The 22,349-nt window shown below is 46.7% G+C and overlaps 1 protein-coding gene across 7 annotated transcripts in view; it reads right to left on the bottom strand.

The window, feature by feature from the left end:
- CHD9 (chromodomain helicase DNA binding protein 9) overlaps positions 1–22,349 on the bottom strand; it is a 285,267-nt gene that overhangs the window by 202,552 nt on the left and 60,366 nt on the right. For 4 of the 7 annotated variants that reach the window (XM_062177142.1, XM_062177149.1, XM_062177148.1 and 1 more), the window contains exon 1: positions 3,609–3,666. The exons of 2 other annotated variants lie outside the window; for them this stretch is intronic. The gene's annotated coding sequence lies outside the window, so the exon portion shown is untranslated. Of the gene's footprint in view, positions 1–3,357; positions 3,377–3,608; positions 3,667–22,349 lie in introns of those variants that run through there. One more of the 7 variants, XM_062177147.1, reaches the window with a different exon arrangement.

Here is a 22,349-nt window from a genome sequence, read left to right as displayed (position 1 = left end):
TTCCAATCCAGCTCTCTGCTATGGCCTGGGAAACCAGTGGAAGATGGTCCAAGTAGGAGACCAGAGGAAACTCCTGGCTCCTGGCTTCAGATCAGCCCAGCTCCAGTAGTTGCAGCCATTTGGGAAGTGAACCAGCAGATCAAAGACCTTTCCCTCTGTCTCTCCCTCCGTCTGTCTGTAACTCTACCTCTCAAATAAATAAAATTTTTTAAAAAGATGATTTCAAGCACTTATAACATGCCTTCTCTAGTTTTCACTCTGACCAACCACCTCATTTATATAGTCTTACCTATGTTTAGTCTCTGTAAGAAGCTGATCTATTATTTCAGTCATATTTTCTTTACCTTTACAGACTCTGGACATCTCTACGATTTCTTTATTCTTCGGTTCTTTAATCAGCTTTTTCTTCTAGTACTATATTCTCATCAATGATAAACACATCTAAACTTTTAGATAACCTAAAATGTTCATATTACCAACACTATTCTTTTATTATTGGTAAGTTCAATAGATTCCATTTCTAAATCTGGAATGTTACTTCAGTTCCTGCCTCTAAAATTTCATACAGTAAGCCTCTTCTTCAGTTCTGTCTTGATTCAACAGGTAAGCTACATTGCTTTGGCACATAGCCTTACTGTAGGAAAAATTTCAGTTGCATTAGATAAAGGCTTTGAAGTTAAAGATACTTCCCAGTTGGAAATTCTACAGTTTAATTTTATCCTCTCATAGGCTTTTCCCATTGAGGATATTTACTAATCTTTACTCATACTTATCCACTTGAAGTTTTTCTCTTAAAAATGTTCTTTTTCCATAAGGTTAACCATATCATAATTTTAAACTACCTGCCTTTTCATATATTTAAAATTACTAAAAATACTGTTTGGGGGCCAGTGTTAGGGTATGGCAGGTTAATCCTCTGCCTGTGATGCCAGCATCCTATATGGGTGCTGGCTCGAGTGCTAGCTTCTCTACTTCCTATCTTTCTCCCTGCTAATGTGCCTGGGAAAACAGCGTAAGATGGCTTGGGACCCTACACCCATGTGGGAAACCTAGAAGAAGCTCCTGGCTCCCAGCCCAGCCCTGACCAATACAGCTATTTGGGGAGTGAACCAGTAGATGGCAAATCTCTATCTGTGTGTGTCCTCCTAACTCTGCCTTTCAAGTAAATAAAAAAATCTTTAAACAATAATACTTTTTGGGCTGGCACTGTGGTGTAATAAGCTAAGTCTCCACCTGCAGTGCCAGCATCCCATATGGGTGCCAGTTCATGTCCCAGCTGCTTTTCTTCCCGTCCACTCTGCTTACTGCCTGAGAAATCAGCGGAAGATGGCCCAAGTGCTTGGGCCCCTGCACCCACACGGGAGACCTGGAAGAAGCTCCTGGCTCCTGATCCACTCAGCTCTAGCCACTGCAGCCATCTGGGGAGTGAACCAGAGGATGGAAGACCTCTCTCTCTGTCTCCCCCACCCGCACCCCGAGCTCTACCTCGCAAATGAATAAAATCTTTAAAATAATACTTTTTATTATAATAAATAGATCTACAGGATACTTATTATCCCAAAATTAAAAACCAGAGAAAACTGAGTTTAATACAAAGGAAAACTAAGGCTCATAAAAGCCAAGAAACTTGACTACAGCAACACAGTTGGTTAAGTGACAGTTTTGATTCTCCTCTAAGCCAAAAAGAGCTTTACTGGATACACTAGCACAGCTATTTTCTATTTTCTAATATTGTTTCCTATACCCTTAGGACATCATCTTCTCCTAGCCAATTGCAACTGTTTTTAACTTCAATATCCATGAGAAAGTTACACTTAGCCATAGGAGAGAGGCAACTACTTCCCCTACCCCCAGAGCATTTTGTGTATTTATTATATGTGGTATATAGGGAACTTCCCAAGGCCTGAGACCTGCCAATACTTTGTAGTACATTGTAACTATTTAATGTGAAATATTAAAACCGTATAAGAAACAGAGAAGTCTTCAAAGATACATCACACAGGTTTAACTTGCTTTTGAGCAATAGATGTTTCTCATTTAGCAAACACTTGAGAAATATATATATAAGGCTCTGTGCTGCCCACTGTTCACTAAAAGTTGCATCTAAATTAAAGTCTGGTAAACCCAAGAAGACATACTACTAGGACCATTATCTGCATTGCAAACAAACCTCCTCCCTTTGCAATGTGTGATCCTCCCTCAAGCTCGCCTCTGTAAATTCAAGTGTTTGCAGACCTAATGGGTCTTTTAAAACTACCTGTAAAATCAGGCAGAATTTAGCAGAGGATAACATTACAAAAGAGAAGCCCTCTGTTCCGTTCCAGGTCTGGAGAATTTAAAAATCAGAGGAAAGAAGGGGTGAAATGTAGAGTGCAAAACGGAGAAACTAAGTTGTGATAGCGATTTTGTTAATGAAGATAAACTTTATTAAATACAGGGGAATTCTGAGATGGTTCACATAAATGAATAAAAGTCATAATGGTGTCAAATCGTAGGCTTCCAGGAAAGTAACTGTATAGCACTGTTAATAGGACTTTAAAAAATAATTCTTGTCTACTTTGTTCGGAAAAGTTTTATTTTTCTTTAAAAAAAAAAAAAAAGGAAAACAAAACCAAAAAAGGAACAAACAGAAACCACTCTCTGAGCTGGCGGCGGCGACAGGCCAATCAGACACCCAGGCTTTCCGGGTCGAGCCTGGTTTTGGGATGCACGTCCCCAAGGACAGCCCGGAACCACCCATCACGTCCCACACCCAGGAACCAAGAGAGCAGCGGCAGCCGCCGCACACAGACAGCGGCCGGCGGGGTGCGGGCCACGCCGCAGACGCGGAGGGGCCCTCGGGGCTGCCCTGGGGCGAAGGATCGCAGGGAAGGCAGGGCTGTCGGCAACCGAGAGGCCAGGCCTGGGAAAGCGCCGGGGGCGTCCCGTGCTCCGGGGCACCGGCGCTCGCGCGGGACGCCCTGTCATGAGTCACGGAGGCGAGACAGCGGCGGGCGGGGGCAGCGACTGCAGGATGGAGGGAAGCCCGACCCTCAGGAGGGATCCGAGCCCACGGGGAGGCCCTGCCCACCACCCTGCCCTCGCCTCCATCCGACGCAACAGGCGCGGCGGCCGGGTCTCGACCCCAGGGTCTGAGGGGCCGGGGGCGGGGGCGGCCGCCCGCAGCCATGACAGGCGCGGGGCGGGCCGCGGGCTGGCTGGGCCGCACGTGCGGGCAGCGCCCCCTCCCCGGCCTCCCCGGGCGCGGGCCCCTCACCTCCAGCGGCGGCGCGGCCCGGCCTGCCCCGACCCCCCCCCCCCCCGCCCTTCCCCAGCCGAGAGGCGGCGGCGGTGGTGGCGGCGGCGGCACGTACTCACCGCCGCTCGCTGGCTCTCGCGCTTCGCCATGACTGAGGCGCCCCCGCCGCCCCCCACCTCGACCGAGACTGACACGCGCGGCTGGCCGGGTGGGGGCGGCCTCCAGCGACCACCCGGCTGACAGAACCCGCCCCCGCCTTTCCCCACCAGTTGAGCGGCGGCCGCTGCCCTGCAGTGCCCCCCGGGCTTCCTCCCCACGCCTGAGGCGGCGGGTGGCAGCGGCAGGCGGCGGCGGCGGCAGCAGCACTTACCGGCGGCGCGGCCAGGCCCCCCTGTCAGCGCGGGGCCGGGAGGGAGAGGAGGGAGGAGTGAAGGGGCACCGCCTCCCCCGCGCCGCCACGCACCCGCCTGATTGGCCCAGTTCACTCCCCCAGCACGACCCCACCAGCCCCTGCGAGCGGCACTCCGGCAGCTCCGGCGCTCTATTTGCATATTTGTGCCCGTGCCGCTGATTGGCCCCGGCGCGGAGGGGCGGCCGTGACCGCCGCAGCTCCCGCCAGCCCTCCGGCCGCGTCGGGCAACCCGGGAGGGAGGATCCCCCCCTCGCCGCTCCACTTCCCTCGCGGCCTGGCCCGACCTAGGGCGGAGGGCGGCGGGAGGTGGGGTCGCCGCCCCGCTCCAACATGGCCCCGCCGCGCCGCAGACCCAATCGCCGGCGCGGTTACTCCCGCAGCCCCGGGCGGCCCCGGGGCTGGGAAGGGTTGGGGCCGGGCGCCCTCTGGCCGGAGCGCGGGGCAGTGCAGTGGCCCGGGTTCCCCCTCGCCGCCCGCTGCCCGCCGCCCTGCCGCGGCCGCCACGTCAGGCCGCGCCCTCGCGGCGGCCTCTCCCCTCGCGCGGCCCGCCCCGCAGCCCCGCCGCCACGTCAGGCCCCAGCAGGCACGCCCCGGCTGCGATCCGACCGGTGGCGGGGTCAGCGCCGAGGTCACTCACACGCAGGGCATCTCCGGGCCAGCCCGGGTCCTCCGAGGAATGACGAGGGCTTCCTTGGTAAACGACCGAGGGTTAGGGCTCACGTTCTCCGTTCCCGCTGAGACGCACGGCAAGGCTCTGAAATCGGGTTTTGCACGGAGAGAGTTCGCGATGATGCAGCGATTCGGGTCCCGTGCTAAGTCCAGCACTTGCCGCGCTAAAGGCGCCAGGCCTGGGAGAGACCCAGCCCCAAGTCCTGATGGAGGGCGAGAGCGCACACTGACTCAAGTCCTGGAGAGCCGGGGCTGAACTTGAGGTTCAGGCTCCCGTCCTAAACCGCACAGTTAGGAAAGGAAGCGAAGAACAAACGAAAAAAGGAAAAAAAAGAAAAAAAAAAAAGGGAGGGGAGGGCGGGCGGGTGACACTGGTTCTGGAGAGCAGGGTCAACTGGAAAAGCACCGGCCTAGGAAGGCGTTGGGGCACCTGGGTCCCCTTTCCCTCTGCCACTAATTAAATGAGTGACCTACATTAAATTATAGCATGTCCCAGGCCTCGATTGTCCCTTCTGTGAAATGAGGAAGCTGGAAAAGTTTTCTAAAAAAGCCTTCCAGTTCTAAAATTCTGCGGGTTTCTTATTTTCAGGCCTTGAGACGGCTTTACACCTAACTTAAAATTTAAAAAAAAAAAAAAAAAATGAAAATGCGAGGTAGGCAAAACAATTGGAAGTTTGAACTTAAGACAACCTCCTTAAGTTGAAAACTTTACCATTTCCAATCCAGCGTGGGTGACCAGTCACATTCACCTTACAGCAACCTCTTGCAATTTCAACCTCCACCAAAGAGCATTACTGTGCAGGTTGGTTCATGCTGGACCAGAATGGAAGGGCTGCCCTATGCATACTGCTAGTGGCCAAGTGGTTTCATTCCTTAGATTCCCCAGGAAGGCACCCCAGAATGGAGCTCCATGGAGCTGAGCAATGAAGGGGCTGGGAGGAAACCCTATGGACAGAGAGGTTATTACAGATACAGCCTTGATTCCCCCTCTGGGATACTTCGTAACAACCCCATTCCTTACAAGGCACACACAGTTCATCCCAGAGCTCCCCACACTACTTCTTGTGTGAATACTGCTCTAGACTGCAAATTCAACTTGTTGAGTCAAATTTGAGGCCAGTCACATCTGATTTATCTGGCATCATGGCAGAATATGATATCCCAGATAAATGAAGAATCTATTTAAGAACTTTCTGCTCCATCATGGAATGGAAAACTTATGTTTTCTAGAATACAGTTGCCTGAAAATTACTCATACTGTGATGAAGTACATGATAATGATCCACACAGTACACACATTCTCTTAGGATCAATGAATGCCCTCAAAAGTATACAGAATTTGTCTTGATATAAACGGCCTCTACAATGCTGCCTGTCTTTTTTAATGTCTGCTTTTTTTCTCTCCTTTCTCATTACTCAACGGGCACTTCTCACTTCCAACTGGCAACCATCTTTCCTATGTTTTTGATGCTTCTACAGTACTCTGCAACTAAGTTCATACAAAACAAATTTTAGGCCGGCGCCGCGGCTCACTAGGCTAATCCTCCGCCTGTGGCGCCGGCACACCGGGTTCTAGTCCCGGTCGGGGCACCGATCCTGTCCCGGTTGCCCCTCTTCCAGGCCAGCTCTCTGCTGTGGCCAGGGAGTGCAGTGGAGGATGGCCCAAGTGCTTGGGCCCTGCACCCCATGGGAGACCAGGAGAAGCACCTGGCTCCTGCCATCGGATCAGCGCGGTGTGCCGGCCGCAGCGCGCTACCGCGGCGGCCATTGGAGGGTGAACCAACGGCAAAAGGAAGACCTTTGTCTCTGTCTCTCTCTCTCTCACTGTCCACTCTGCCTGTCAAAAAATAAAAATAAAATAAAATAAAAACAAATTTTAAATATTACTTCAGACTCTCAGCCTTTGAGTTACAATTTTCTGTAGAGCTCTCCTGAGGGTTAAGTAGACGGATTCTTGTGACATCTATTTTGACTACTCAGTGATTGGTTTTCACTTCTTTTTTTTTTTTTTTTTAAGGAATTATTTATTTGAAAGACAAGAGTTACAGAGAGGTAGAGCCAGAGAGAAAAAGGTCTTCCATTCTGCTGGTTCACTCCCCAAATGACTGCAACGGCCAGAGCTGAGCTGATCAGGAGCCAGGAGCTTTTTCCAGACCTCCCACATGGCTGCAGGGGCCCAAGGAGTTGGGCCATTTTCCACTGCTTTCCTAGGCCATATCAGAGAGCTGGATTGGAAGAGGAGCAGCTGGGACTCGAACCGGCGCCCATATGGGATGCCAACACTGCAGGCTGGGGCTTTAACCTGCTGTGTCACAGCGCCAGCCCCTGGTTTTCACTTCTTAAAAAAAAAAAAATCTTATTTGAAAGAGAGAGCACTCCCATCCACTGGTTCACTCCCCAGATGCCTGCAAACAGCCAGGATTGAACCCACATGGGTGGTGGGGACTCATTTACTTGAACCATCACCTGCTGCCTACCAGGGTCTGCATTGGCAAGAAGCTGGAGTCAGGAACAGGAGCCAACATTGGGCACTCTGACATAGGGATGGAGGCATCTTCACCACTAGGCGAAAAAGCCCACTCCCTCACTTGTTTGTTTCTTTTCTTTTCTTTTTTTTTTTTTAATTTTTATTTGACAAAATTAGACAGTGAGAGAGACAGACAGAGAGAAAGGTCTTCCTTTTCCATTGGTTCACCCCCCAAATGGCCGCAATGGCCGGTGCTGCACTGATCTGAAGCCAGGAGCCAGGTGCTTTTCCTGGTCTCCCACGCAGGTGCAGGCGCCCAAGCACTTGGGCCATCCTCCACTGCCTTCCTGGGCGACAGCAGAGCGCTGGACTGGAAGAGGAGCAACCAGGACTAGAACCCGGCGCCCATATGGGATGCCAGCGCCACAGGTGGAGGATTAACCAAGTGAGCCACAGCACCAGTCACTTGTTTCCTAAATCTCAGTGAGTCTCTGTAAACTAAGGCTTCTGGATCTGTAAACTCTGGAGAAGTTACTATAAAGGCGGCCCTAGATCTCAGAATTTAGGGACTACACCAGTAAACAGTACCCTCTGCCACTGAAGTTACTAAGAATCAGTATCATGGACAACATCAAAATTTAGGGGCTTTGGCTTGCCAATTGCAATAAAATGTCCAAAGCCACGAGCAGCTGTGCTCTCCAAGTTCCTTCTCTCCAGCCCATTCTGGAATGAGAAGGGCTGCAGTCCTGTGCAATGTCATCCCAAGTGGAAGGACCCAAGAAAGCCCCTACTCGTCCAGAGTGGTTCTCTGCAGGCGACATGCGCCCACACACTGTGCCATTTACCAAAATTTGGTAGCACGCACTGTGCAAAAGGCTTATATCTGTTACTTCATTTTATCTTCACAACCACTCAATGAGGAAGGAATCCCCTCCCCAGCCCCCTGCCATTTCACATAGAAGAGGGCCCAAAATCTTGCCCTAATTACATAGTCATTAAATGACTAAAAAATATTCAAATGGAGAACTGTTTGGTTCCAAATGCCTATAACTTAACAATTTTGTGTATGCCTCCCTTCAGCCTGAGTTTACAATTCCAAGTTTATCAGGCATGTTTATTTTAGTAACCAATTTGACAAGTTGGAAGGGGAATTCAGGTCACTAAAACAATATCCCATGATGCAAATCTGTGGAATTTTCCTGCAAGTTTGAGAAATATAAGCCAAGGCTTTAGAACCTATTTGCTTTTGGGGAAAACTTACAGAATTAAGATTATGAAACTGCAACCTAAGGATTAAACCCTACCTCAGCGAGATCTGCAAAAGTAATAACTTTGGGGCTGGTACTGTGGCATAGCAGGTAAAGCCGCCATCTATTGGTGCCACATCACATATATGCATCAGTTCCATTTCCGGCTGCTCCACTTCTGATCCAGCTCCCTGCTAGTGTGCTGGGGAAAGTAGTGGAAGATGGCCCAACTGCTTGGGCCCCTGCACCATGTGGGAGACCTAGAAGAAATGCCTGGCTCCAGGCTCCAGGCAGGCCCAGCCCTGGCTGTTGCAGCCATTTAGGGAGTGAACCCTCAGATGGAAGATCTCTCTATGTCTCTTCCTCTCTCTGTAACTGTGTCAAGCAGATAAATAAATGAATCTTAAAAAAAAAAAAACAGTAATACCTTTGATACAGCAGGTTAAGCAGCTGCTTCGGATATTCACATTCCATATCAGAGAGCCTAGATTGAGTCTCAGCTATTCTGCACGTGCAATCCAGCTTCCTGCTAATATATGTGGGGGGCAGTAGATGACGGCCCAAGTACTTCAATTCCTCCATCCACATGAGGGACCCAGCTGGAGTTCCTGGATCCTGGCTTCAGCCTGGCCCAGCTCCAGCTATTGCAGACATTTGGGAAGTGAACTAGTAGATGGAAAATCTCTCTCTCTCTCTCTCCCCCTCTCCCTCTTCCTCTCCCTCTCCCTCCCTCCCTTTTTTTCCCTCCCTCCCCTACTCTGCCTCTGTCTCTTCCCCATCTCTCACTCTACCTTTTAAATAAATAAATAAATCTTTATAAAAAATGATAGTCACAGAATAAAATAACATTTAAAAAAGAGGAAATCTGGAGGATTCACTCATTCTGATTTGACAACTTAATCCAAAGCAACAAAAACCAAGAAAGAAAGGTACTAGATATATAGATCAATGGAACAGAACAGAAAGCCCAGAAAATAAATCCTGACATTTATGGCCAATTGATTGTCTACAAGGTGCCAAGACATTTAGGTTGAGAAATAGTCTCGCGGGGCCAGCATTGTGATGTAGCAGGTTAAGCTGCCACCTGTGACGCTGGCATCCCACATGAGTACTGGTTCTGGTCCTGGCTGCTCCACTTCCAGTCCAACTCCCTGCTAATGGCCTGGGAAAAGCAGCGGGGAATGGCCCAAGTGTTTGAGCTCCTGTATCCATGTGGGAGACCTGTATAAATCTCCTGGCTCTTAGCTTTGGCCTGGCCCAGCCCCAGCTACTGCAATAGTCTGGTGAGTGAACCCACAGATGGAAGATTTCTCTAACTCAGCCTTTCAAAAAAAATAAATAAGTCATAAATCTAAAAAAAAAGAAAGAAAGAAAGAAAGAAAGAAAGAAAGAAAGAAAGAAAGAAAGAAAGAAAGAAAAAGAGGGGCCAGCGCTGTGGTGCAACAGGTTAAAGCCCTGGCCTGCAGTGCCGGCATCCTATATGGGTGCTGGTCCGAGTCCCAGCTGCTCCACTTCTGATCCAGCTCTCTGCTATGGCCTGGGAAAGCAGTGGAAGATGACCCAAGTCCTTAGGGCCTTGCACCCATGTGGGAGGTCTGGAACAAGCTCCTGGCTTCTGGCTTCGGATCAGCTCAGCTCTGGCTGTTGCGGTCATCTGGGGAGTGAATCAATAGATGGAAGACCCCCCCCCCCCCCCGGCTCTATCTCTCTCTGTAACTCTGTCTTTCAAATAAATACAATAAATCTTTTTAAAAAAAGTTTGTATGATTCTAGGTATAAACACTCTTCAACTTAAGATGGGATATGGGGTCACTTCTCAAAAACCCATCAGAAGTTGAAAATATCAGGACAGGCATTTGGCCTAGCAGTAAAGTTACTCACATGCAGTATCAGAGTTTTGGGTTTGAGTCCCAGCTCTGCTATGATTCTAGTTTCCTGCTAATGTGGACTATTGTAGATAGCAAGTGATACCTCAATTAGGTCCCTACCACCAGTGTAGGAGACCTGGACTGGATTCCTTGCTCTTAGTTTTGGCCTGCAGCCCTGGCTGTTGCAGGTCATCTGGGAAGTGAATCAATGGATAGGAATTCTCTGTCTGCTTCTCAAATAAATCAATGTTTTTTAAAAAAGGAAAATATAACTTGAAACAGCATTTAGTACCTCTAACCAGCCAAACAAAGCTTAGCAACGCAGTACACAGCTAAGTATCAGTTATTTACCTTCCTGATCACACAGCTGAGTGGGAGCTGAGACTCCCTGCTGACTGCCCAGCATGGAGAGAATCACAGGCATATTGCTAGCCAGGGAAAAGATCAAAGTTCAACATAGGAAGTAGGTTTTCTACTGAATGCCTATGGCTTTCAAACTATCATTAAGTAAAAAAAAAAAAAAAATCATAAGTCAAACCATATTCAAGCCTGAATAGGAAATGTACAGAATAAGTAAATAGAGAGACTGAAAGTAGACGACTAGTTGCCTAGGAGAGGACAGAGCAGAAGGTGATGAGGAATGGAGAGTGACTGAGTACAGTTTCTTTTCAGGGTGATGAATTTGTTTTAAAATTAGATAGTGGCTGTGCAACTCTGAATATACTAAAAACCACTGAAGTGTGTGAATTTTGTAGTAAGTAAATACTACCTCAATAAAACTATTTAAAAAAAAAAAGATGTGCAGGCAATAAAATCTTCCAACTTTCTAACAGTATTATAACATTAAATCCATATATATCTATATGAACATTTGTTGAGACAATAGGATATATGAGTGTACTTAAAAAAAAAATTAGAGGGGTGTGCTTGTTCGGCACAGTGGTGAAGCTTGGGATGACTGCAACCCGTGTCAGTGTCTTGGTTTGAGTCCCAGCTCCACTTCCAATTCCAGCTTCCTGTGAACGTGCATTCTTGGAGGCAGGAGGTGATGTCTCAAGTAGTTGGGTGTCTGCCACCATCTGAGACACCCACATTGAGTTCTGGCCACGTGTAGCCCTGGCTGTTGCAAACATTTGGGGAGTGAATCAGCAGCCAGGCGATCTCTCCCTCTCTGTCTCACAAATAATCTGGTACAGTGTTTTCATATAAAATGTGCAAAATGAATATTATGAGAAAATTATGTGGGATAGGTGTTTGGCCTAGAGGTTAAGACACTGGTTAAGGAGGCCAGTGTTGTGGTGCAGTGGATTAAACCACCACCTGCAATGCCAGCATCCCATATGAGAACTGATTCCAATCCTGGGTGCTCTACTTCCAATCCAGCTCCATGCTAACGAATGTGGGAAAGTAGCAGATGATGGCCCAAATATTTTGGCCCCTGCCACCCATGTGGGAGACCCAGAAGGAGTTCAAGTAACCTGGCTTTGGTCTAGTCCAGCCCTTGCTTGTTGCAGCCATTTGGGGAGTAAAATAGCAGATGAAGATTGTGTGTGTGTGTATGTGTATGTGTGTCTCCCTTTCTCTCTGTAATTTTGTTTTTCAAATAAATGAATAAATAAATAAATCTGAGAGACAGACAGACAGACAGACACTGGGTAGGACACTCGCAACCCATGGGGCCGGCGCTGTGGTGCAGCAGGTTAAGCCACCATCCTCAGCGCCAGCATCCCATATGGGCATCAGTTTTAAATTCCAGCTGCTCCACTTCTGGTGCAGCTGCCTGCTAATGCACCTGGGAAAAGCAGCAGAAGATGACCCAAGTGCTTGGGACCCTGCCATCCACGTGGGCGAACTAGAAGAAGCTCCTGGCTCTTGGCTCTTGGCTTTGGCCTGGCCCAGAACCAGCTATTACTGCCATCTGGGGAGTAAAACAAGAGCTGGAAGATCTAGCTCACTCGCGCTCTCTCTCTCTCTCTCTCCCCCCTTCTGTCACTCTGCTTTTCAAATAAATAAGTAAAACTTTAAAGAAAAAAAAAAGCCATCTGTAACCCATATTAGAGTATCTGGGTTCAACACCCAGCTCCTATTTCCAGCTTCCTGCTAATGCAGACCCTAGGAGAGAGCAGTGATGGCTCAAGTAATCAGCTCTTGCCACCCATGTGAGAGACCTGGTTTGAGTTCTGAGCTCCTGGTTTCAGCCTCAGGCCAGCTGGGGCCCAGTGCAGGCATTCTGGGAGTTAAACAACAGATGGGAGATCTCGCTATCTCTGCATCTCAATTATAAATAAATAATTTTAAAAATTTTAAAAGAAAAAACTATCCACGGATTTAAATTTTCTGTGCCAAATTAAGTCAAACCTTTATTTCCATTTCTCATGAACTCTTGAAGTACAAGCATTATATTTATAAAATCAGTAAAGCTGCAAATAATTTTTTTGAACTTAAGATAACTGCCAAGGTACTGTTATTCTCATATTGGGCTTGTTGCTTTGCTGATTTCATTATAATTTACTTAATTTCCATGTGTTTAAATACCAAAACCATGTGTATGTCCTGGGCTAGGTGCTATGTTGGCTACAGAAGAAAGGATTACTATTCCCACATAAATAATAACAAATTTTAATCAGAAAGATATACTAAATATAGAACAAATGTGTGTATGTGTATAAACTATCTTCTCTCCTTTATTGGTACTCATTCACAGGTAGACACACCAAAGAAAATTCTCTTTCACGCACCAACAATAGCTACTTATAAACGTTAAAGTATGCTTTTTTAATCTTTCACACATTTTATGTAGATTCATAACTTGAATGTTTTATGCCCCATTATATTACAGAATATAACCTGATTTTCAACCCTCTACAGTAATGAATAGTAGCTTGGAGACCTCAGAGACTTTTCCACATTAGGAAATGAATCTGAAAGGAACTTAAGTTGATTCAGCAGCGAGTAAAAGCTAACTTCACACCAGCCCCTGGGAGCTGTGAAATTTCTTTAATTCAGTGAAGAACACAGGTTCTTTTTAGAACGAGTGAAGGATACCACTAGAAAGCTCTTTAGACGTCTTTTTCAGGCTCTTGTTCAAGCAAACAGAGACGAGGGCTGGGTGGGCTTTTCGCTGTAGCTTAGAGCACTTCTAAGATCATCTAAAGGCATGCTCAGCACTGTTTTCATATCTAGAGGCTGCTGATAATAACATTCAAAGGACATGTTTGGCCAGGGAGCTCTGCCTCACATTCTTACTCCTAGGCCCATTTAATCGGGAACAGATCTTAGAGTCTCTACGTTTTATCTACTTGATCCCCTGCTTCTAGCCAGGAATATACTTCAAAGCATGGTCCTACTTGACGGTTCACATCTCACTGTGTTCTGCTTTTGTAAACAGCTGCTCATCCTAATCTTTAAAGGTCTTCAGGAAAAAGAAGTTTTGCTGTTTTCCCTGATAAAAACATCCCCGAGCAGCTCATCTGTCTCTTTATGCATCTGCTTCTCTTTGGGTAATAGATGCAGCTATAGGAAGAAGAAGTTGCACTAAACCAAGTTAGGAGGGATCAAAGGCAAGAAACGTGGCTGCTATTAAAAAATGAATTCATTCAACAACTATTTGAAGAGTACCTGTGATGTGTCAAGTACAAAGCCAGGTGCTGGAAATACAACAATGAAAAAGACCTGACCCTCTGGCTTTGTAGCAAATTATTTTGTGAAGTAAACACCCACTAATTAGTTATATTTATTAATTTTGTTAACACTTAACCTTCATTTATTGGTAGTGTAGTTGGTATACTTAGAAAAGCAAGCACAGTGGTGGGTTTAGTGGTGTAGTGGGGTAAGCCACAGCTTGGGATGCTGCATCCTCTATCAGAGTACTGGTTTAAGTCCAGATTACCCCTTGCTTCTGGTCCAGCTTCTTGCTAATGCATCTGGGAGGCAGCAGACAAAAACAATGAAGGGAAAACCTATTCCTCTTAGCTTAATCACTGTATAAGAATGTTTGTTTTATAGGCATTGCTGGCATTTTATTTCCCATCCTGGGACAGTTTAAATCCATCTTGCATTGTTTTAAGCTTCATAAAAAGAAGAGGGTAGGGTAACACCAGAGGATCCTAAATATTTCTCGACTTCTTTTTCCTCACTTGTAATAGCCATGATTATAATTTGGTCACAATCTTTCCACAATTCTATTAGCTAGGTTTCACACCTTTACTTGGTCTTGGGAAAATCTTACAAAATTCAGACATCATTGCTAGGAATAAAACAAAACCGTTGATTAATAATTATCACAGTCTTATATTTTTTTTGTTTTTTTTTTTAATTTTTTTTTGTTTTGTTTTTTGTTTTTTTTTTAATTTTTGACAGACAGAGTGGACAGTGAGAGAGAGAGACAGAGAGAAAGGTCTTCCTTTTGCCGTTGGTTCACCCTCCAATGGCCGCTGCGGTAGCGCGCTGCGGCCGGCGCACCGCGCTGTTCCGATGGCAGGAGCCAGGTGCTTATCCTGGTCTCCCGTGGGGTGCAGGGTCCAAGCACTTGGGCCATCCTCCACTGCACTCCCTGGCCACAGCAGAGAGCTGGCCTGGAAGAGGGGCAACCGGGATAGGATCGGTGCCCCGACCGGGACTAGAACCCGGTGTGCCGGTGCCGCAAGGCGGAGGATTAGCCTAGTGAGCCGCGGCGCCGGCCACAGTCTTATATTTTTTTTTTATTATTTTTTTTTTTTTTGACAGGCAGAATGGACAGTGAGAGAGAGAGACAGAGAGAAAGGTCTTCCTTTTTGCCGTTGGTTCACCCTCCAATGGCCGCCACGGCCGGCGCGCTGCGGCCAGTGCACCCCGCTGATCCGATGGCAGGAGCCAAGTGCTTCTCCTGGTCTCCCATGGGGTGCAGGGCCCAAGGACTTGGGCCATCCTACACTGCACTCCCTGGCCACAGCAGAGAGCTGGCCTGGAAGAGGGGCAACCGGGACAGAATCGGTGCCCCGACCGGGACTAGAACCCGGTGTGCCGCCGACCGGGACTAGAACCCGGTGTGCCGGCGCCGCAAGGCGGAGGATTAGCCTGTTGAGCCGCGGCACTGGCCCACAGTCTTATATTTTTTAAGATAATAGGATAAGATTTCTCTTGCATCATTTGGGTTTCTTTTTCTTTTTGCTATCTTTGCATCTTTAATGTGCATAAATGTGATATTAAATAATTTAAAGATAATGTTTATTTCTATCCAGTTTCATTAACATGCAAAAAACAGCATATAATTCATGTGAACAATCTGGTGTTTCAAAATAGGTATACATGCACGTTACCATCATCACAATCCACATAATAAACATATTTATCACCTCTAAAAGTTTCCTTGTGTCCTTTTGGATCTGGGGGCTTTTTTAATGTTTTTTTTTTTTTTAATGTCCTTGAAAGGTAGGTAGAGAGAGAGAGAGAATCTCCCATTTGCTGGTTTACCCCCAAAATGTTGCAACAACAGCCAGGGCTGGATGAGGGCAAAGTCAGGAGCTCTGAACTCCATCCATGTCTCTCATGTGGGTGGCAGGAGCCCAAGCACTTAAGCCATCACCTGCTGTCTCCCAGGATGCATTAGCAGGAACTGAATTGAAAACAGACTAGCTGGGATTCAAATGGGCACTCTGACATGGGATAAGGGCATCCCAAGTGGCAACTTAACCTGCTGTGACACAATGCTTGCCCTTAATTTGTATTTATTTTCACTTTATTTGAATGGCAATATCACACACACACACACACACACATAGAATGAATCTTCCAAATACTGGCTCATTTCCCAAATGCCCACAACAGCCAGAGCTGTGCCAGGCCAATGCCAGGAGCCTGGGTCTCCACATGATTGGCAGGGACCCAAGTACATGAGCCAACACCTGCTGCCTCCTAAGATGTACATTATCAGGCGGCTGGATGGGAAGCAAAATAGCCAGGACTTGAAGCAGAAACTCAGATCTGAGATGAAGACATCCCAAGTGTTGACTTATCTGCTGGATTTGGGGGATTCTCAAAAGGCACTATCTTTTATATTAAGACCAAGTAATGAGGGCCGGCACTGTGACATAGTGAGTAAAACCGCCGCCTACAGTGCCGGCATCCCATATGGGTGCCGGTTAAAATTCCAGCTGCTCCACTTCCCATCCAGCTCTCTGCAATGGCCTGGGAAAGCAGTAGAAGATGGCCCAAGTCCTTGGGCCCCAGCACCCGTGTGGGAGACCCAGAAGCTCCTGGCTCCTAGCTTCAAATCGGCGCAGCTCCGGCCATTGCAGTCATCTGGGGAGTGAACCAGCAGATGGAAGACCTCTCTCTGTTTCTGCGTCTGCCTCTGCTTCTCTGTAACTTTGACTTTCAAGTAAACAAAATCTTTAAAAAAAAAAAAAAAAGACCATGTTATGAAGCATTCCTATTTTATCAGGACATCATTATCATGTCTCCTATAAGGCACTTAGGAATTATTGGCATTCTTGGACATTTTGATTGCAGATGTATATTAAGCATGGTTCCTTTCTTTGGAGTGAACCCCATGGTTTCACAGAGGATGAGTAACAACATGCCAACCATGAAAATTAATTCCTGGTTTTATGATTGAAAACTATTTTTATAGAGCAGTGAATCATAAAAAGTTTTGCTGAAAATAAATCCCGATAGCCTTTTTCTATGGTTAACATGAGATGTTAAGCAGGGATGAAGCAGAAGCCCTGTGTTGGAAACAGGAAAGAAGTTTTCTTTTCTTTTTAAGATTTATTTAGGGGCTCAGAGGGTTAACGCCCTGGCCTGAGGTGCCGGCATCCCATAAGGGCGCTGGTTCAAGACCCTGCTGCTTCACTTCCCATCCAGCTCTCTGCTGTGGCCTGGGGTAGCAGTGGAAGATGGCTCCTGACTCCAGCTTCTTGCTGGTGCAAACCATGGATGGTATCAATGATGGGTCCCTGCCACCCAAGGGGAGACCTGGATTGAGTTCCCAGGTCCTGGATTTGGTCACTGCAAGCATTTGGGGAGTGGACCACTAGAGAGGAGCTCTCTGTCTCCCAAAGAAATAAGTTTAAAGATTTTTAAAGCAAGGAGAAGAATGTTAGGAAAATGGCACAGTTTTATCTATGGCACGATCTACAGCCTGACACCATCCTAGGCTCTAGCCCCCACCGCCATTGCTGGAAGCCAGGTGGCCACATGGCCCAACCACTGGTGTCAGCCCCACCCCCATCCTAATGGGATTCACTGCTCCTGCTTCCCTGCCCGTCCTCCGGCAAAGTTTTAAAAGGATCTGCTCCTGAACCTGTGGCTCTCCTCTCTCTTGGTTCTTCTCTCCTGCTCACTCTCTCTTCTCTCATCTCTCTCTTCTCTCTGCTCTGTCTCTTCTCTCCTTGCTAGCCCCTCTCCTTTCTGTCTCTCTCTTAATACTCTCCTTTTCTTTTGCCCTCTTCGCCCCTTCCCTCCAGTCTGCTGGGTTTTCCCCAATAAACCCTCTCCCTTACTCTGGTGTTTGGTGTGTTTTGTGACAACCTAACAAAGAATACTTGCTCTGTCTTGACATCTGATGCCATTTACCATGAGATAATACAACAAGAAGGCCGGCACAGCAGATGCTGCACAGATGCCAGTACCACATTCTTGCCCCAGCTTCTAGAACCTTGAGCTAAATGAGCCTCTATTCTTTTAACAGTTACCTGATTACAGGTATTTTGTTATAGCAACAGAAAACAGACTAAGATATCACATAAGAATCACCCAGGAATCTTAAAATCTGTCTTTGCTCAGATGAAGAGGTAATGGGTCTCAGCCTCCGTATGTTTTTAAAGCTCTTTGTATAATTACCTGGACAGCCAAGGTGGAGAAGTACTGAATTAAGCAACACGAAACTGAATAATTACCTAGCAACCAGGTTCCTATCCTCTATGTGAGTTCTTCCTATAGGTGAAAGGCACCCCAAAGTTTTTTTGTGGATCACTCGTTATCTCTTGAATTCTAAATACTTGCCACTTTATCACAAAAGGGCAGAATTGGGCATAAACCAAAGGAAAAATTAACACCTCAGGAAAGATAGCAGGCTCCCAAATAACCCAGGTTCATCTGTGAGTTCTTGTCCTGAAAACCTCAACCTCAAGGGGGAAGAAATTTCCAGCCCCAGTCCTTTCGGAGGGGAAGTCAGCCACAAATTCCTTCATTTGGCTGTAGAAGACAGAGGTAATCAATCAAACAAGTACTTGAGCTGGATAGCAAACGAAAAACAATGCTCACACAAGGAGTGTCCAAATTCCATCCTCCTCCCCGGAAGAAACAGAAACCAAGTATTGGTGGGCTCAGAAATGCTTGTTCTGGGGCAAGCGCTATGGCATAGTGGGTTAAGCTGCCACCTGCAACTCTGGCATCCCATATAGGCACCTGTTTGAGTCTCAGCTGCTTCATTTCTCATCCAGCTCCCTGCTAATGCACCTGGGAAAGCAATGGAGGATGGCCCAAGTATTTAGGCCCCTGAACCGGCGTAGGAGACCTTTAAGAAGCTCCTGGCTTCAGAATGGTCCAGCTCCAGCCATTGTGGCCATCTGGGGAGTGAACCAGCAGACGGAAGACTTTTCTCTCTGCCTCTCACTCTCTCTGTCAGTAACTCTGCTTCTCAAATAAATAATATCTTAAAAAAAAAAAAAAAAAAAGGCCGGCGCCGCGGCTCACTAGGCTAATCCTCCACCTTGCGGAGCCAGCACACCAGGTTCTAGTCCCGGTCGGGGCACCGATCCTGTCCCGGTTGCCCCTCTTCCAGGCCAGCTCTCTGCTGTGGCCAGGGAGTGCAGTAGAGGATGGCCCAAGTGCTTGGGCTCTGCACCCCATGGGAGACCAGGAGAAGCACCTGGCTCCTGCCATCGGGTCAGCGCGGTGCGCCGGCCGCAGCGCGCCTACCGTGGCGGCCATTGGAAGGTGAACCAACGGCAAAAGGAAGACCTTTCTCTCTGTCTCTCTCTCACTGTCCACTCTGCCTGTCAAAAATAAAAAAATAAATAAATAAATAAAAAGAAGCCAGCACCGCGGCTCACTAGGCTAATCCCCTGCCTGCGGCGCCGGTGCTCTGGGTTCTAGTCTCGGTTGGGGCACCAGTTCTGTCCCGGTTGCTCCTCTTCCAGTCTAGCTCTCTGCTGTGGCCTGGGAAGGCAGTGGTGGATGGCCCAAGTGCTTGGGCCCTGCACCCACATGGGAGACTAGGAGGAAGCACCTGGCTCCTGGTTTCGGATCAGCCCAGCGAGCCGAGCCGGCTGTAGCGGCCACTTGGGGGGTGAACCAACGGAAAAAGGAAGACTTTTCTCTCTGTCTCTCTCCCTCACTGCCTAACTCTGCCTGTCAAAAAAAAAAAAAAAAATTTTGACTTAGGTAGGATACACTATGTGTCCAGCAAAGTGCTAACCACACTTACCACTCTCCCCACTAAAAAAAAGTCCACAAACAATACTTGATTTTACCCAACTCTCTGCATATAACCACCACTAGGAACACCAATCCTATTAGACTGGAACAAGTAGGTAAATCAACAAACAAGGAAATCAATTCCTTTGCAGCAAGAGAAACCAGGCTCCATAGTTCAGGAAAGAACATCTAAAACTCCACTTACTCATTCTCTAAAGTCTGTCTCCACCCCAGCTCTGAAGTTCTTTCATTTCTACTGAAGAAATCCAGGCCAGGGAAGGAACTATTTAAATTCAGATAGCCTCTTATCAGTTAAGATTAAGGCAACAAACTTGAACAGCTGCAAGTTAACAAGGTTCCATTCAAGACATTTTCAGTAGATAAGATCTGGAAAGCTGAAAGTTAGAAGCAGTTTTGCAGGTGGTCCTAGGACAGCTTAAACTGGGCAACCATCTGTCTCCTCACTTCTCAGGATAGATGCAACATTGAAGGTAGTCTGGTTGAGGATTTTCTGGGACAGGTGTGGGTAAAAATCTTGTGCGGTTAAGGCAATTCTGGAACCTCACCTGCTTTTAGTTTCCTTATTTATTAGTAAGACATGAAAATATCTATGCAGGGTTAGTAACTTGAATCTTAGAGTTGAGACACACACACACACACATGTCATCATACATTAAGTTATCAATAAATAGTAGCTAATTTGTAATGCCAGTGAAGCAATCTTCAAACCTACTCAAGCGGCAGAGCTCCTGAAAGTTACAGATCACCGTGAAATGTTGACACATTTTATCAAGTCATATGAACAAGCAAATATGGCTACAATGTCTGTGAGCAATATAATATCAGAGATAAGAAAACATCTATTGACCTAAACAAAAAGAAAATCCCCCAAACAAGTCATCGAACTGGGTAGCAAGCAGAATCTTCCTGCAGCGTTTGTGGCCACTTGTTCATCTGATGTACATCTGAGGTTAGAGCAAGCAACTGCAAGCAGACAAGCAGCAGGAAACAAACGGAGACAAGAGTTATCACTCAGATTAGCTGCAGGCCTCATAGAGTTTGCAAAGCTCTGCTAATAACACCTTACACTAGAGCTAATCCACTGTTGCAAACTTTTTTGAAAGAAGGAAACTCTTCAAAAAGAAGTTGGTTTTTTTTTTTTTTTTTTTTTTTTTTACTTTTGCCCAAAGTCCAGGATGTAAATAAATCCGAGACATAGAAGCCCTGAAGAGAAAACAGAAGGAAGGGTGAGTTGCCCCACGGGACCCACACTGGCTCCTCTCCTTGCAGGCATCTCTGAAGACTTTCTGGGCTTGGAGGAGGAGATTTTGAAATTTCAGCCCCTTAATTTTGCAGAGGAAGACATTGAAGCTGAAGGGGCTGAAGGATTTACCCAAGGTCGCTCAGAGAGTTCGTGGGAGAACCAACACCAGGCCCTGGCCCATCACTTCTCACTTCAGTATTTGCCCTCACGCCTCCAGGACTACTCAGATGTTGCTGGTTTCTCTAAACCAAGCTGTTAGCCAAGTAGATGAGGCAGAACCTTGGTAAAGGTCAACTTCCTAAACAACTTGACCTTCTCTAGCTGTCACATTGATCAGCTGCCCTCTTTTGTCCACCTTTCTTCTATTTCATGCTAAAACCAAAACTCCACACTTGGCCTGCAAAGTGTATTTGACCCAGTCCCTTTTGCCTTCTCTCTGCTGTGTCCATTACTGCCTGGTCTCTAATAGCATTTAAGTTTGTGACCCATTGTCTAAGATTTATGTCTACAGCAACACTTTTGAGAATTGAACATATAGGAACAAAGATAAACTTAGGATACAGATAGAGGGAACAATCTAATTTCCAAAGATGGGGCAGATGCCATCATAAATAATGCATCTCTCCAGCACTGATTAGGAAGGAAACTTTCAGGATTTCCTGACTTGTTTATTTTTTGGAGGGCTTTAGATTAATCACAAGTGAGTAGCACTACAAGCCCCAGAATTGATTTCCTGTGTGCCCCATTTATAAAACTATCTGCAGCACAACTCCAGACACTCTCAGACCCCCGAGGAGATGCATCATTAAGCCACAAGGCAACCTGTGTCCTGTATCCCAGTGCACCTGACTCAGCACGAGGAATTGGCTGAGAGCTCCAGGATCACCCCCAGGTCTGACAACATGCGTATGGGGTGAGAAACAGCAACAACCCTTAAGGAGCAACTCAGTTCTGCTGGCAAGCAGTGGAAACCCAGGCTCTCACTTCACATTCCACACCCCTGCATTTCTCAAGATTTGTTACCTCCACATAGCCCTCCCTCTTGTTCAATCACCTCATTTTCTGCCCTCAATAGAACTTACAAAAGTATCAGATCAAAAAAATCGCCCAGGGGTTTTAATAGTACAAATCTATATATGCTTATTTTAGCCTAAGTGTGTGTATTGTTAACAGTAGGATTTTAGAGATCATGATCAGCAAGTGTAGAGGATATTCTGGAGCTAAAAGGTCCTGACCTTCAAATAATAACACAAAGAGGTTATAACTACCGGAAGAGCCACTTCAGATTACCTCCAATCCTTCAGGACCTGGTTCAAACCTGACCTTCTCAAACCACAATAAATTAAAACTATGGCCCTATGCCCTCCATCCAACGTGCCCTATTATATTCCCTGCTTTATTTCCCCCATCACTCAGTACCAGTTGATATATTACATATTATGTATTTATTTATTTCCTGTCTCTCTCCCTCTACTAGAATATACACTCCATAGGATAAGGATTTCTGTTTGCTCACCAACACATCCTGTGATAGCACCCGCCCAACAGGAGGTACTCAACATGTACTTCTTTTACAACGAGTAGGCACATTTTCTTTCCTAAATATTTTCAAAGATGACACGCATTTTCATTCTTCCTCTTCTTCTTTTATAAAGTCTAGAATAGATATAGAGGAACCCATCTGGAAAGCAGGATGGCGAATGGGATGACTTTTAAGTTCTCTCCTTAACATGCTGAACTATAACCATATCAGACGTATGGTGGTGGTGGTGGTGGTGGTGTGTG

The sequence above is a fragment of the Lepus europaeus genome, chromosome 19 (assembly GCF_033115175.1).
Source record: "Lepus europaeus isolate LE1 chromosome 19, mLepTim1.pri, whole genome shotgun sequence".
Lineage (NCBI taxonomy): Eukaryota > Metazoa > Chordata > Mammalia > Lagomorpha > Leporidae > Lepus > Lepus europaeus.
The sequence above is the reverse complement of the archived record's forward strand: the minus strand, read 5'-3'. Positions and strand labels throughout refer to the sequence as shown.